Genomic DNA, 15820 nt, shown 5'->3' with positions numbered 1-15820 from the left:
AAAAGCTGTTTCAGGATTATTTTTTCAAAACATTTCATTACTGTGGAGGTTAGGAGAAAAGGAGGGTCATTAAGTTCCCTAGGTTTATTATTTTTGGGTACGGGCACGATCAAAGATTTTTTCCATACACAAGGAACTACATCAGTGTCTACTGACAGCTGGAACAGCCTTTGAAAGGGCTGGGCCAACTGATCTGCACACATCCTTAATGTCCTGCTGCTAATACCATCAGGCCCACTAGCTTTCCGGGGATTCACATGTCTGAAGTAGGACTTGACATCATCTATAGAAATGTCAAAGTCCCCACATTTCATGCTACTGATTTCTTTATAAACCAATTCCTATTCGGCTATAAAATCATGGGTATCAAATATGCTACAATAAAAGTCATTCAAATATTGGCAAACAAAATTTCGTTTTCGTTCAACTGTCATGAGGTGTCTCTTAGGTTTGTATCCTGTACTGGCCTGAACCCCCTGCCATGCCCTCCTAGCATCATTTCTAAAAAAATTCTCAAGTTTACGTATATATGCCGCTTTACAGTCCCTGATCATACTTTTTATGTTTTTCTGCACAGTCCTTTTCTCTTCTCTATTTCCTCCCAATTGAAACAGTCGCTTTTTTTGATTAAGAAGATGTTTTAGTTCTGGGGTTACCCAGGGCTTGTTATTGGGAAACAGCTTAACAATCTTTTTGGGAATGATTGTGTCATCGCAGAATGTTATGTACCCCGAGATAGCAAGCGCTGCGTCATTAATGTTTTCAGTCCCATCGGTCACTACGTTCCAGTCCGTGCGCTCTAGACAGTCTTGCAGTGCCTCGGAGGCGGCAGCATTCCAGCACTTAACTTCCACCTTTCTGGCTTTCTCACGCCGCAGCCTGGACACGTAGGCAGGCATCAACTTGATCATATTGTGATCTGAGTTCCCTAAACCAGGCAGTGCTTTAGAATGGAAAGCATCCTGTATATTTCCATAGCACTGGTCAAGACAGGCTGTGTCACGGGTGGGACAGGTGACATATGGACATGGAGTCTGGTGGAAATATGCTGGCTCTATACACGCTAAAAGGCCTGATTATTAACATGGAGTCTGGTGGAAATATGCTGGCTCTATACACGCTAAAGTACTGATTATTTACATGGAGTCTGGTGGAATTATGCTGGCTCTATACACACTAAAAGTCCTGATTATTTACATGGAGTCTGGTGGAAATATGCTGGCTCTATACATGCTAAAAGACCTGATTATTTACATGGAGTCTTTGCCTCCAGCCAGGAAGGAGGGAGGGAAAGAGAGAGAGAGAGAGAGAGAGAGAGAGAGAATTTTAAAAATCATTAAAAAATTAAACTGATCATTATGAGTCCAATGTTATCAAAGTGTTTAATTTACTATATTTCTAACTAGGTTTAGTATTTAGAAAGCAGGACATGTATTTCAAATAGAAACAGAATATATAATTGGCTTTTGAGAATGTTATAGTTATGGGATCATACATAATCAGAACTAAGTCAAAATTAATAGATGTGGTTGTTTTGAATCAGGATATTTTCATATAGGTGTCAAGATTCTGACCCTTCTCTTTAAATATTTCAGTTTATTCACACGTCATCTTCACGTCTTTAAGACTCAAGTTCAGAAGATACAACGTTCATATGTAGAACGTGCAAAATGGAGATCCCTAAATAAGAGGGCAGAATAACATTAATAACAATAACAAACGAAATATCCTCCAAAAAAAGGCAAAACCATGAAACAATTATCCGTCATTGAAGCTTGATAGTTAAATGCATTTCATCGTTACAGAAGCTGAAAACAGCAGAGGTGGCAAACATTTAAATTAAGAGGAGAACGTTTTACAATTCATATTTTACCCTATTCTCCCACAAACTACTGCTGTTTCAGCGCCATGTGACCAGCCTAGTTTCATACGATATCTTACCTATTGCTGTGCATACATTTTCATCCAATATCATACGGACCAATTCATGAGAATGTGTTGTAATGATCAGAGTACGATACGTTTCAGGTCTTGCTTCTGCTGGTCCACTTCAGTCTTCAACTGTGCTGCTGGTTCTGCAAAATCAGAGACAGTTTCTTTAGACATTGCTCTAGAGCTGCAATGATTAATGGATTAGTCATTATTAAATTAATCTAAACTAATCTAAATCTAAACTAAACTAATTTAGACTAATCTAAACTATTTAGATAATCGATGAATCGGTTTGAGTCATTTTTTATGTAAAAACAGTGAAAGTTGTGTGATGTCAGCTTGTTAAATATGAATATTTTCTAGTTTCTTCTCTCCTCTGTAACAGGAAACTGAATATCTTTGAGTTGTGGACATAATAAGACATTTGAGGATGTCATCCTGAGCTTTTTGGGAAACACTGATCCCCATGTTTCACCATTTAGAGACTAAACAAATAATCCATTCATCCAGATGGTAATCCATAAGAAAGTCTTTCCTGTTATTCAGTCAGACTGTTAGATTTCAGGAAGGGTGGGGGGCGACCAGTTTTATCAGGGAGGCTGATGACCTTATCTGGTAAGGTTAGTGAATAGAATTTGGCCTGATGGTAAACCGTACGTGACTGACTAAACGTCCATCCTTTCTGTGTATAAAAAACATGAATAACAGAGAGGTTCAGTGTTTTTCTTCAGAAAATACTCAGGTCTTTTGATTTCATGTTATGCTATTATAATAAAGCACATAACTATAAATAAGTTTTTTCCCCTCTGCAATAAGCGTCACAAACAAGGCTCCGGACCCCTCTGCCCCCCAACACACTACACTCTCACTAACCTGCACTTACCTTCATTTTGGACTTTACATCTGCCCATAGCAAATACTTTTATTCTTTGAAAGTTTTGCACTCAATCCATTCAACCTTTTATCTAATGCAACTGTTCATTTGTATGTATTTATTTCTTTTTCCTGTATTTACTGTTTATTTTATATTAGTGTTTAATATGTTTATTTGTTCATGTATGCACCACATACATTTATTATTGTGGCAATAAAACCTTTTCTGATTCTGAACCAGCTTCACAGTGCTGACACTGCATATTTACTGTATGTATCAACCTCTAGATAGAATACGTTATATTCACATAATAATAGCATAACATGAAATCAAAAGACCTGAGTATTTTCTGAAGAAAACAACTAAACCTCTCAGTTATTCATGTGTTTTATACACAGAAAGGATGGACCTTCACTCAGTCACGTACGCAAACTGTCCATCTGTTTACCATCAGGCCAAATTCCATTCACTAACCTTACCACATGAGGTCATCAGCCTCCCTGATCAAACTGGTCGCCCCCCCCCCCTTCCTGAAATCAAACAGCCTGACTAAATAACAAGACCACACTTTCAACATAACAAGAATATATAAAGCCGCATCCTGAAGGGAAAACAATCATAATACAACAGAATGAAGATCTCTGTGAGTTTTACGCTGTGGCTGCTGCTCGGCTCCGTCTCCGCTCAAGGAAGTACTGATTCCGCTGAGCTGACAGAGCTGAAGGCCTCGTTGGCTCAACTGAAGGCTGACTTGATTACAGGTACAGTAATGAACTGTTTGCATCTTGTCATAGCAGTTCAGAAATATCCAAAAGGAGAGAAATAACTATTTTTCTATGTATTGGAGCAAAGTAGGGCTGCACATAGCTACAGATTATTTTCATTGTAGATTAATGTGTGGATTATCATCTGGATGAATAGATCAGTTGTTTGGTCTCGACAATGTGGATCAGTGTTTCCCAAAGCCCAGGATTATGTCCTCAAATGTCTTGTTTTGTCCACAACTCAAATATATTCAGTTTCCTGTCACAGAGGAGAGAAGAAACTAGAACATATTCATATTTAACAAGCCCAAAGAAACTGAAGGTGCAGTAAAATGAAGCTGACAAAGAAACTCTTTCTCTGATTTTGCAGATAAAGCAGAACTGAAGACTGAAGTGGACAGGCTGAAGCAACAATTACAAGGTATTATTCTCTGTTAAAATGTGTGGGATGAAGTTCAACTTATAATTTATTCTAGATAAGTGAAAACTGCAGAGGTTGTAATCATAATTCCTGTCTGTCTAGTGTGTCTTTCTCTCTGCTGCTTCTAGCAGTTAGAAGATTGTAACTCCTAGAAGCAGAAGAATCCCCAGGTACAAAGTCTACCAACTGCTCTTTTCTTCTGGAACGATGACATGCTTTTAGCTTCAACTACACATAATAGATCTTTATGTTTTGGAGGAGATAGAACTCAACATGATCAGTTTAATGGTTGATGAGTTTTTAAATGACATTGTTCTCTCTCTCTCTCTCTCTCTCTCTCTCTCTCTCTGCTTTGTCTCTCTCTGTCTCTCTCTCTCTGCTTTCTGTCTCTCTCTCTGTCTCTCTCTCTCTCTCTCTCTGATTTGTCTCTCTCTGTCTTCTCTCTCTCTCTCTCTCTCTCTCTGTCTCTGTCTGTCTCTCTCTCTGTCTCTCTCTCTGTCTCTCTCTGTCTCTCTCTCTCTCTGTCTCTGTCTCTCTCTCTCTGCTTTGTCTCTCTCTCTCTCTCTCTCTGTCTCTTCTCTCTGAGTTGAGAGCGTGTGTGAGTGAGCTGCAGCGATTTGTAGATTTTTCTTACTTTGCTTTTTTTGATATTTTCATTTAGTTTTGTTTAGTTTAACGGTGTAGGTCACTTTATCTTTCATTTGTAGTACGTTTTGGTGGTTAGTTTAGGTTCATTTGGTGTTTAGTTTTAGGTTTATTTGGGTGGTTTGTCTCCTGCCGGCGTCTCGCCAGTCGGCGTGTGCAGCCGCCATGGTGAATGGAGAGGGGTTCTCCACGCTCACCAGGAAACATGGCGTTAAGATCTGTCCTAGTTTCCATGGTGAATGGAGAGGGGTTCTCCACGCTCACCAGGAAACATGGCGTTAAGATCTGTCCTAGTTTCCCGTGCAGCGTGGAGGACATTAGTCTAGCTGTGGGGGAGAAGGTCGGGCACGGTAGTATTATGTCGGCCGCTCGGATGAACGGCGCCGTGGTCATCTTCCTGGATCGGGAGGAGAAAGTGAACCAAGTTATCGAGGCGGGCATCACCGTGTGTGAAATGTTTGTTCAGGTACTACCGCTCACTCAACCGGGACCACCAAGGTGGTCCTGTCCAACGTCCCACCGTTCATCTCTGATGGCTTCCTCAGCAGAGAGGGAAGATAGTCTCCCCGTTAAAAGATCCTGTCTGGATGTAAGTCTCCGTTGCTGAAGCACGTGGTGTCTCACCGTAGACAGCTCTATATGATACTGAACCATCGGGACGAGGAGTTAAACCTCCGGCTCCATGTTAAAGTAGATGATTATGAATACGGGATTTTTGCAACGTCATCAGAGATGAAATGTTTTGGTTGTGGAGAGGTGGGCCACACGGTGAGGGCCTGCCCGAGACCAGGTGATCCAAATCCTCCCGGTCCGGGGGGGGGGGCTGGTGCCGGGGCTGGGCCGCCCCCCCACTCCCCCGGGGGTACCGGAGGGGGCTGCTGCCTCGGGGCCGGCTGCCGCAGCCGAGCAGCCGATGCCCACTCAGCGTGCTGCACAGCGGCGTGGTGATGCCGTGCCCGACCAGACGCATGGGGTGAGTAATGTAAATACACCGGGTGGTTGCTTGAAGGAAGTGGGAGGGGAGGGTGATGGAAGTGTGTGTGTGGCAGGGGAAAGTGCTGTGGGTGAAGAAAAAGAAAAAGGAAAGAAATCGGGTGAGGGTGTGTAGGGAACAGACAGGTGAGTGTAGGGAACAGACAGGTGAGTGTAGGGAACAGACAGGTGAGGGTGTGTGTAGGGAACAGAAAGGTGAGGGTGTGTGTAGGGAACAGACAGGTGAGGGTGTGTGTAGGGAACAGACAGGTGAGGGTGTGTGTAGGGAACAGACAGGTGAGGGTGTGTGTAGGGAACAGACAGGTGTGCTGGATGAATCAGCTGAGGCTGAGCTGACTGTCCCTGCAGTCGCAGCAGCTGACCCAGAGAGGAGGGATGAGGTTGTTTTGGGTGAAAATGACAAACTTCTAAAATTGTCTGCAAGGAAAAGGAAAAAAAAGGACATCAGGAATAAGGGTTCTCAAGCCAAAAAAATGGCAGTGAGAGAGGAGAAGGAGGAGGAGGAGGAGGAGGAGGAGGAGGAGGAGGAGGAGGAGGAGGAAGAAGAGGTGGAGGAGGAAGAGAAAGAGGAGTTAGAAATGGAGGAAGATGAGGAGGAAGAGGAATGTAGTGTACTCAGTCAGCCTCTGATTGACTCCCAGGTCTCTGTTGGGTCGGTACAGGGAGAACTGTACCAGGTACAACTAATCAGACAGTTCCTCCAGAAAACAAAAAATAGCAAAAATATAAACCTTGAAGACTATTTTGAGAACAAAAATGTTTTGTTGATCTCAATACGAGATCAGATGCATCTTAGAGGTGAGAGAGGTTTCACTCTACCAGAGTTTTACAGGCTGAAGAAACTGGTTCTGAGGATCAAACTAGAGCTTTTAAATGATGGAGACAGTGAGGAAAACTAGGTCCGTCCGTTTGTTGTTGGTCTTCATTTTTGTGTCATTTTTTTTGTGTGTCTCTCCTCACATCTGACATAATGAGTAATTTTAAAATCTCCACTCTTAATATTAAAGGTGGCAGAGATGTGAAGAAGAGGGCTTGCCTTGTTGAGTTTTTAAAACTTAAAGGAGTAAATATTGCAATGTTGCAAGAAACGCACAGCGACACTTTAAATGAGACAGACTGGAGGAGGGAATGGGATGGGGGGGTGGTGCTAAGTCACCTTAGCAGCATCAGCGGAGGAGTAGCAATCCTATTTGCAAGAAACTTTTTACCAAAGTCCCACACTGTAGACGAAAGAATAAAGGGCCGACTCTTAGTAGTCAGAGCCCAGTATGAAGTTTTTAATCTGGTTTTTATAAATGTATACGCTCCAAACTCAGGACCTGATAGAGTTCTTTTTTTAAATGAACTCAGTACGGTTTTAAGTGAGTGTGAACCAGAGGAGTTTTTATTTTTGGGGGGGGATAATGTTTTAGATCGGAACCATAACGAACCACATGCTGCTTCTAAGCAAGCCATGCAGCGGCTGATGGAGACACAGTCTCAGACGTCTGGAGAGACCGCCATGCACAGCAGAGGCAGTATACGTGGGTCCACAGCAGATAAAACAGGTTGACTATGGCTAGATTAGACAGGTTTTATTGTTTTAAGCACCATTTTAATGTTTTTAAAGGGTGTAGTATATTGCCTGTCGGTTTTTCTGATCATTCTTATGTGTATTGTGATGTTTACATTGCCAATATTAAACCCAGATCTGCGTATTGGCATTTTAACACGGCTTTGCTTTTAGATGCACATTTTAGGGATGTTTTTATTTTTTTTTGGAATGGTTTTAGAGATAGAAGGAAAGATTTTAGTTCGTTGAGGCAGTGGTGGGACATTGGGAAGGTTGAAATCAGGCAGCTTTGTCAGCAGTACACTCTCAATGTTTCTCGAGACATTGCCAAGTCTATGAACGATCTGGAGATATCTACAGTGGACATGCAGAGTTCTGCAGAGTCCACAGGAAATCGAGGCTGTATTGAGGACCTCAAGTCTAAAAAAGCCGTCTTGGCAGACCTGCTGGGCATGAGAGCACAGGGGGCACTGATCCGGTCCAGGTTCCAGACTGCTGCTTTAATGGACTCTCCAACTAAGTTCTTTTTTAGTTTGGAGAAGAAGAATGGCCAGAGTCGGATGATCCATGCTCTGAGATCAGAAGGAGGACAGCCGTTAACGACAGCGTCACAGATCCGACAGAGAGCTGTGGAGTTCTACTCTGATCTCTACAGCACCGAGTACACCGAGGATGACGAGGCTTTTACCAGTTTCTGCAGAGACCTGCCCACGGTGTCTGGGGATGACAATGTGGAGCTGGAGGGGCCCCTGATGGAGGAAGAGGTTTTAGAGCTCTACGAGTAATTTCACCCTAGGGTCCTTTGCACCATGACCTTGAGCCAAACACCCCCCCAGAAGCTTTTTTCAGCTGGGTCTAGCATTGGGAGAGTTAGCGTAGAGTAGCGTTAGCCGCTGAATAGCTAAGCGATTGAGGGGGCTAATGGACTATCGCTACTGTTCTGGTAAATGACCCCACTATAATGCCGGAAATGATACCAAAGGTCTACAAGTAGTACAAATAGGTTATGTAATACAAAACGATGGATTGGAAAGTTTGTAAGTACACCAGAAGTTTATGTAAATAACACTTGCCTGCTGGCTTCTGCTCTCTGCTGTTGTTGTTGCTGCTGTAAGACGAGTGCTTAGGGACATCTACAAATTACAACACCGAAAAGAGATGCAACAAAAATATTTATTAATTTAACTTTTTTTTTTTAACTAAGTGCTGTAGTATAACTAGCAGGAGACAAGTAATAACTGAGGTAAGTTTGGAGACATTACCTTATTTAATCATTAAATTAACAAATATTTTTGTTGTAACTCTTTTCGGTGTAGTAATTTGTAGACGGCCCTAAGCACTCGTCTAACTGCAGGTAGCAGCAGCAGCAACAGAGAGCAGAAGAGAGCAGGCAAGTGTTCATGAACTTCTGGTGTACTTACAAACTTTCCAATCCATCGTTTTATAAGAGCATAACCTATTTGTACTAGTGTCGAAGTTTGGTATCATTTCGGGCATTATTAGTGGGGTAATTTACCAGATACAAACGTGGGTCCATTAGCCCCGCGCTAAGCTATTCAGTGGCTAACGCTACTCTACGCTAACTCTCCCAATGCTAGACCCAGCTGAAAAAAGCTTCTGGGGGGGTGTTTGGCTCGAGGTCATGGTGCAAAGGACTCTAGGGTGAAATTACTCCGAACCATCACTTTAAGTATTGCACTGGATATCTATGTAATTTAATAAAGCGAGATACTTTGAACTTTTTCAAACTCAAAGGTGAGCCTGTGTTAAGAATACCTGACCAATTTGGTGTTCATAGCTTCATGTTTAGGCTAAGCGTGCTCAGTATTATAGTTGTGTCATTTTAAGTAAAAAAGGAACTTGTATTAAACACATACCAATATTGAACAACATTTCAAAACACACTAAAAGAAAATGAATCTTAACATTTACTAAAATAGAACATCTAATAATACAAAATGAATCTTAACCAATCTATAAAAACACAATAAAACAACTATTTACGTGCGTGTGTGTGTGTGTGTGGGGGCTGCAAGTCTGTTGTGCCACGCGATATGCTGCCCTTGGGGTTGAGCCAGCGCCAACATCAGCCTGCCGTACTGAGGGCCTTCTCTGGTGTCTGTTGAGGAAAACACAAAACACAGAGTGAGGTCTGGTGTAACAGACATACAATGGAGTCTTTAATGTTTTACTTACATTTTGCAGCCTCGCATGAACTCCCTCTGCTCCTCCAGTCCTGAGGTCCCTGACTCCTGGTAGGGGACAGGGGTTTCGTCCTCAGAACTGGAGGAGTACTCAGGCTTGCAGGACCTCTTCCTGGTGGTGGAGGTGATTGCATGGTGTGGGTGAGGGCCTGGCGGAAATGCTCCCTCATCCTCTTTGACTGGGCCACGTTCAGGCTGAGGGCGTAGAAGCAGTCAGCTGTGGCCGTGTTGTTGCACATCAAGGTGGCCACCAATCGTCCCGCTGCGGCAGGCAGGTTGTTCTTGGCCTTAAAACAGTAGAAGAGAAAATATTGCTACTGTCAGTTAAGCCAGCAGAGTTGAATGAAGATGAATTAGTTATTAGTTAATGAAATCCAGCATGAACAGATAAGTGACTGAGGAGAACTCACATGCGCAAACACAGCCGTCCTCAGGTCGGTGAAGTTGGGGGACCCTTTAAGGCCCATGTCCGCCCACGCTACCTGCAGGTGGTGCAATAAGTTTTAGCATGGGCCCTTCCCAGCCGTGAAAAAAACCAGCTGGTTTGGTGGCTTGCTGGCCGCCTGCAGCTCCAGACACCTCCAGCCAGCGAAAATCGTCAGTCTCCAAGAGTCTTGTATTCCCTGACACAGAAAACGGACAGACTATTTCAGAGGAGACATTAACAAAAACAACAGACTCACAAGCAGTGAAGACAACAGCAAACAAGTCGAGATTTTAATACATACAGAGATCACAAAATCCCCTGTGCAGCACGCTCACCACATCCATCGCATTCAGAGACTGGGCAGGTAGGGTTTCCCAAAAGTATTCGAGGAACTCATGTATGTGATGGTCTAGCCTACGGACTGGAGGTGGGCTGTATATCTGCAGAAACATAGGCTTTGAGTCAGTCACTGTTCACATCGGGTGTGTGTCATAACCACTTCGCAATAATTGTTAGGGAAAGTCACACGTACTTTTCGATGCCATCAATATTCCTTAAAAACAGCCAACTGAACAATTCAGTCTGACCCTTGGTTTTACCTGCCAGGTAAAATATTAAAGACTCTCAACACCTTAGGACTGTGCATTTTCCAGCTGCCGTGGTACAGCTGGTAGCCTCGGAAGTAGTTTTCTGTGAACACACATTTAAAATGATCTGAGTAACATTTAACATTGAGGTCTGAATCTGAAAACACATATACACACACACACACACACACACACACACACACACACACACACACACATATATATATATATATATATATATATATATGTATATATATATATACACACATATATATATATATACACACATATATATATACACATATATACACATATATATTATATACACACATATATATATATACACATATATATACACATATATATATACACATATATATATATACACATATATATATATATACAACATATATATATATATATATATATATATATATATATATATACACATATATATATATACACACATATATATATACACACATTATATATATATATATATATATATATATATATACACTGTAAAAAGTGTGAAATCTACAGTTATTTACTGTAGATTTCCGCAACATTACTGTATAACATTTTTACAGTAGAATTATTGTAAAGTTTATACTGTAAGGCCTAAAAATGACGTAGTCGTTGCATTATGTTTGACATCACAGTAGTCAAGGCATTACTGTAAAAAATCCCAATTAGCCACTATACTACTGTAAATAGTAAAGTTAATTACTGTAATTTTTTTTATCATATCTTTCTTTGTACCCCTTTTACATGGACGGCCCCAGATTATTGTTTCATTACCGGAATATGATATAAATACTCGATGGTGAGCTTTAAGTAAAAGTGTAATATTAATAAATTAAAATGTTTCATGTACTTGTACTCTGATGCACCTGGAGCTTTCTATTCCATATTTTTAAGAATTCGCATAAGATTCCAAGAATATTTTTTGTTTGTTTGTTTGTTTTGTGACTGTAAATGGGCATTTGGGTGTAAATGGGTGTTAACAGGAAATGAAAATATTTGATAAGCCTTATCTTAAACTTTCCAAAGCCTCCCCTGACATGGTCTAAAAATATATGCTTCATAAACACATCATTTTTTTGAGATATCATCCTCAGATTTTAAATGAAGCATGACCTTTGGTTATAAGTTGCAATAGTACATTCACATAATTATGTATATTAATATTAAAATATTAATATTTTTTATACATTTAATAAATATATTCTTAATATTTGTTGTTTTAATTTTTGAGCTTATATATCTCAATATTAATAACATCTGATTAATTTTGAGTTTTGGACTTGAGCCAAAACTCTCAAGCATTCTAAATATGTTGGTTATGTGTCTATTCAGAATGACTTATGAGCAGTTCCATTTTATTTTGGGTAGGCTATGTCATGTGCATTACTTGCCAAAATTGAGGCTGTCTGGTTAACTCATACATATACGATGGGGATTTTTATTTAAAAAAATCAGTGTTATATCCTTTTTCTTCGGAAGCAGGAGAGATAAACATGCAAGTTTCCTGAGCTGTTTCTGAGCTGCAGGGCAAAATCAAAGCGCCGACAGAGTGGGCGGGTTTTTACCCAGTCTAGAATCTGTGGGGAAAAAGCGAAAGAAGCATCATTTGAATTTCTGACTCGTCATCAGTGACAGAAAAGCTCGTAATACTCAAATGTACGTTTCTTTATACACGGCTTTTGTCTTGTTGTATTTATTTTGTTTTCGTCTTCGTGTATCATCTTTCACTTTTTTGCCTGAGAGGAATTCAGGGAATTCAGCCCCGACGAAGACGTTTTCACAGCCTTTAAATTTAACTTAATGCTACAGGTAACAGTTACGTTAGTTACCGGTAGCAGCTAACGTTAGACAGGAGAAGATTTTTTTTTTTTTTTTTTCACCCGTTGCGTCTGGCGGAGTTTCCATTTTGGAATCGCGGATCCTTCACCAACTGCTTGGGACTTGCAGAAAACCAGTAAGTAACTTTACCGTCACTACTAGGAGCAAAAACAAAAAAAGGCTAATTGCTTCCTTATCAAATTTCAAAAAGCTTTTTTTACCTAGAGATAATATACCACCTTGTTTCAAGTAACTCTTATCTTTGAGGCATAGGAGACTACCACTCCCGCAGACGCAGAGGCCCAGCTGTCTCTCCCATCATCATGCTCGGTAAGTTTCACATTCAATGTTAACGAATCCTTTGAATGTATAGGGCACATGCAAAAAAAGTAAAGTTTCTGGAAAACACTTGTAGAATGCAGTTTGTGTCGTGTCATTCTCTGCCTCGTCACCAGTCAGGAACAGCAGTCACTTCAAAAACTTAAGTTATGTGGAGTACTGTCTCATCTTTTGTAGCCACCTAGCTATGTCATGATTGCTATTTCAGATTGCTTGCTATGCCTGTATCACTCATTGTTTTTCTATCACCAAACCAGTTACTGCTGCATAAAGGATTAGTTCACCCAATCCATCCATTCTTCTTTTTTTCTTTTTTTCAGTCAATCTGATGTTAAGAATACATTTTAGGCAGTGGTTGAAGAATTGTAGCTTGTTCAGGGAGGTTCTTTGTTGTTTTCCACATCTCAGATCTTTAAAGGGGTATGGTATTAATGCTTGAGTCGAATTGCTGTAGTTTGGTCTTGAGTGTGATGTTACGTGCCTCTTCATTTGGGCCCCATCATGCCAAATGCAGCTCTTGCCTTGCTTATTCTCCTCTTTACATCCCTTTTTGATCCACCATCACTTGCTACCTACATGGAGTTGACTTCCTTTAGTGGTTGGTGGTTAACCATCAAGCTGGCCAGTGTCTTTCTGTTTGCACTTTGGCTGTTGTGCTAATGTGGAGACCTGTCTCAGCTGCCTTCTGTTCTACCTCTCTCAGTTTCTCTTGCATTTGGTGGTGGTTTTGGGGCAGTAATGTGATATAATCTGCAAAGTCTAGGTTGTCCAGTAACAACTGTAAATGGGGTCCATTGGATCCCATTGCGCCCTGTTGTCAGTGGCTTGCCGCATGACCTAGTCGGGCCGCATGATCTAGTCTACCTTCTAAGAGGAATGGTAATCGGAAAGTAGACAGCCTTGACTAACTCCTGTTGAGATGTGAAATACTTCTGTCAGCAGGCCTTTATGTATGATTCTACAATGCTCACTGCTCTTACAGTTATTCATTAATATGTACATATTGTCCCATCCCCTAACTCCTATACTCATCTTCATAGGTTTTCAGTCAGGATTAATTCCGGACTCCAACAAGTGCACTGCCAAGGAGCAGATGAGCAAGACGACTGGGAGAGTGGTGAAGCGGAAGACTTTATACATGAACCCCCATGTAATCTCCTTCATCAGGGACTTCACAGAGTTCTATTTGCTAACTGGCTAGAAACAGGTGAGGTTCTGATAATAGCTTTAATAATAATTATAATGTAATAAATAATATAGGTATATGTGGGTATAATATAATTAATCATAATTTGATAATAATAATTATTAGGGATGCACCGGTATCGATATTAAGGCGCGAATACTGAGCTCAATGTACTGCATACTTGTAAAAATATTTTTTTACTCTGGATACCAGGCGTAAACAGTGTTTGTGTTTAGAAAAAGAAACACTGACAATAGAGGGTATAATGGGGAAAAAAAGGCAGTCTATGAAGTAAATCTGTCTTACTAGTGGAATATTAAACCGAAATATAGTAACAACTTTGCTTTGGTGCCTGAGCTGATAAGAGAAAAATCGCGCTGTGGATTGAGGCGGCAGCAGGACAGACGTTGAGCTGGTCGAGTGCATCCCTTTAACCAGACGTCATTGTAAAGTTTGTAGTTCACTCAGATGTAAATGGCAAAGAAAGTCAAACAAGACATAATGTAGCTTATCAACATTAACTGACAAGAGAGAGAGAGACTAGTTGAATGCTCTTGATTGACTAAATCATACAGACTTCTTTCAAAAAATATATGAAAAAGTTAATTTATTTCAGGAATTCTACTTAAAATGTGAAACTAATATATTATATTGACTGATTGCTTGCAAAGTTAAGTATGCAGCCTTTATTTGTTACAATTTTGATGATTATGGCTTAAAGCTTGTGAAAACACACAAAAACTAAATGTCAGAAAATTAGAATATTACATGAAATCACACAGTAGTTACACAGTAATCCCATGGTCATTGAACCAGGTTTTAGTTTATTTTAGTTATTTTGGCAATGTGGGCAGGTGAAAATCCTGCTGGAAAATCATCTTCATAAAGCATCTCCATAAAGCTTTTCTGCTGAAGGAAGCATGAAGTGCTCTAAATGTCCTGGTAGACGGCGCGCGTTGATTCTGGACTGTGCTCTATTAAGTCCAGAGTCAACGCAGCAGTCTTCCAGGACATTTAGAGCACTTCATGCTTCTTCACCAAACAAGCTTTATGGAGATCCTGAGTTCATTTTCCAGCAGGACTCTGGTACCCGCCCACACTGCCAAAAGAACCAAAACCTGGTTCAATGACCATGGGATTACTGTGTAACTACTGTGATTTCATGTAATGTTCTAATTTTCAGAAATTTAGATTGTGGTTTTTACAAGCTGTAAGCTATAATCATCATCAAAATTATAACAAATAAAGGCTTGACATATCTCACTTTGCAAGCAATGAGTCTATATAATATATTAGTTCACATTTTAAGTAGAATTCCTGGAAATAAATTAACTATTCCATGATATTCTAATTTTGGGAAAGGGTCTGTATGCAAGTAAAACAAACTGTTACCTTATTTATTAGGGCTGGGTAAAAAATATAGATTTTTTTTTATTTTAATCGATTCTCATTTTTAGAAAATCGATATTGATTCTTAAATCCCAAGAATCGATTAGTCATCCTGTTTTCAGTTGATGAATGAATGGAACATTGTAGCACGTTCCCATCCAATAACTCGCCATAATCTTTGTGTTTTGTTACTATTCATATGAAACGGTCCCAGATTTCAATTTACGTCCATTTTCTTAAAACATAAGTACCGTTTGGTGCTGTGGCGTGAGATCGCTCTGGCGGCGCTCAAGAATAGATAAGCAAAGCGCGAGACGACATGATCTTCTCTTCCACCTTAATAATAGCAGTTGCGCGAGATAACTGCCCCTAGTGAAGATTCATAATTCAGAAATTAGTCAAGTCTCGGTCTATAAATATTTGGGTGTCATGATAGACGACAATCTCTATGGACCTCTATATAGATTTCATCTGCAAAAAATACAACAGCGGGTTTATTTTCTTGCTAGATTGAGATCTTTTGGAGCTAGCAGTCAAATCATCTCTCTGTTTTTCACATCAGTAATTCAGAGTATGATGCTTTACTGTAGTACTGCTTGGGCTAAGTAGCCTCTCAGTTAAAAATAAAACAAAGCTATTTAATCAGATTAAAATTTGCGCAA

At 40.4% G+C, this 15820-nt stretch overlaps 1 long non-coding RNA gene across 1 annotated transcript; it reads right to left on the bottom strand.

The window, feature by feature from the left end:
• Positions 1 to 9963: 9963 nt before the first annotated feature.
• Positions 9964 to 10552, bottom strand: LOC120543577. The gene is made up of 3 exons (XR_005636365.1): positions 10345 to 10552; positions 10114 to 10252; positions 9964 to 10008 (listed from the first exon to the last, which is right to left on the bottom strand). It is a non-coding gene; the product is annotated as an uncharacterized LOC120543577 (long non-coding RNA).
• Positions 10553 to 15820: the final 5268 nt, after the last annotated feature.

The sequence above is a fragment of the Perca fluviatilis genome, chromosome 16 (genome assembly GCF_010015445.1).
Source record: "Perca fluviatilis chromosome 16, GENO_Pfluv_1.0, whole genome shotgun sequence".
NCBI classification, from domain to species: Eukaryota; Metazoa; Chordata; class Actinopteri; order Perciformes; family Percidae; genus Perca; species Perca fluviatilis.
The sequence above is the reverse complement of the archived record's forward strand: the minus strand, read 5'-3'. Positions and strand labels throughout refer to the sequence as shown.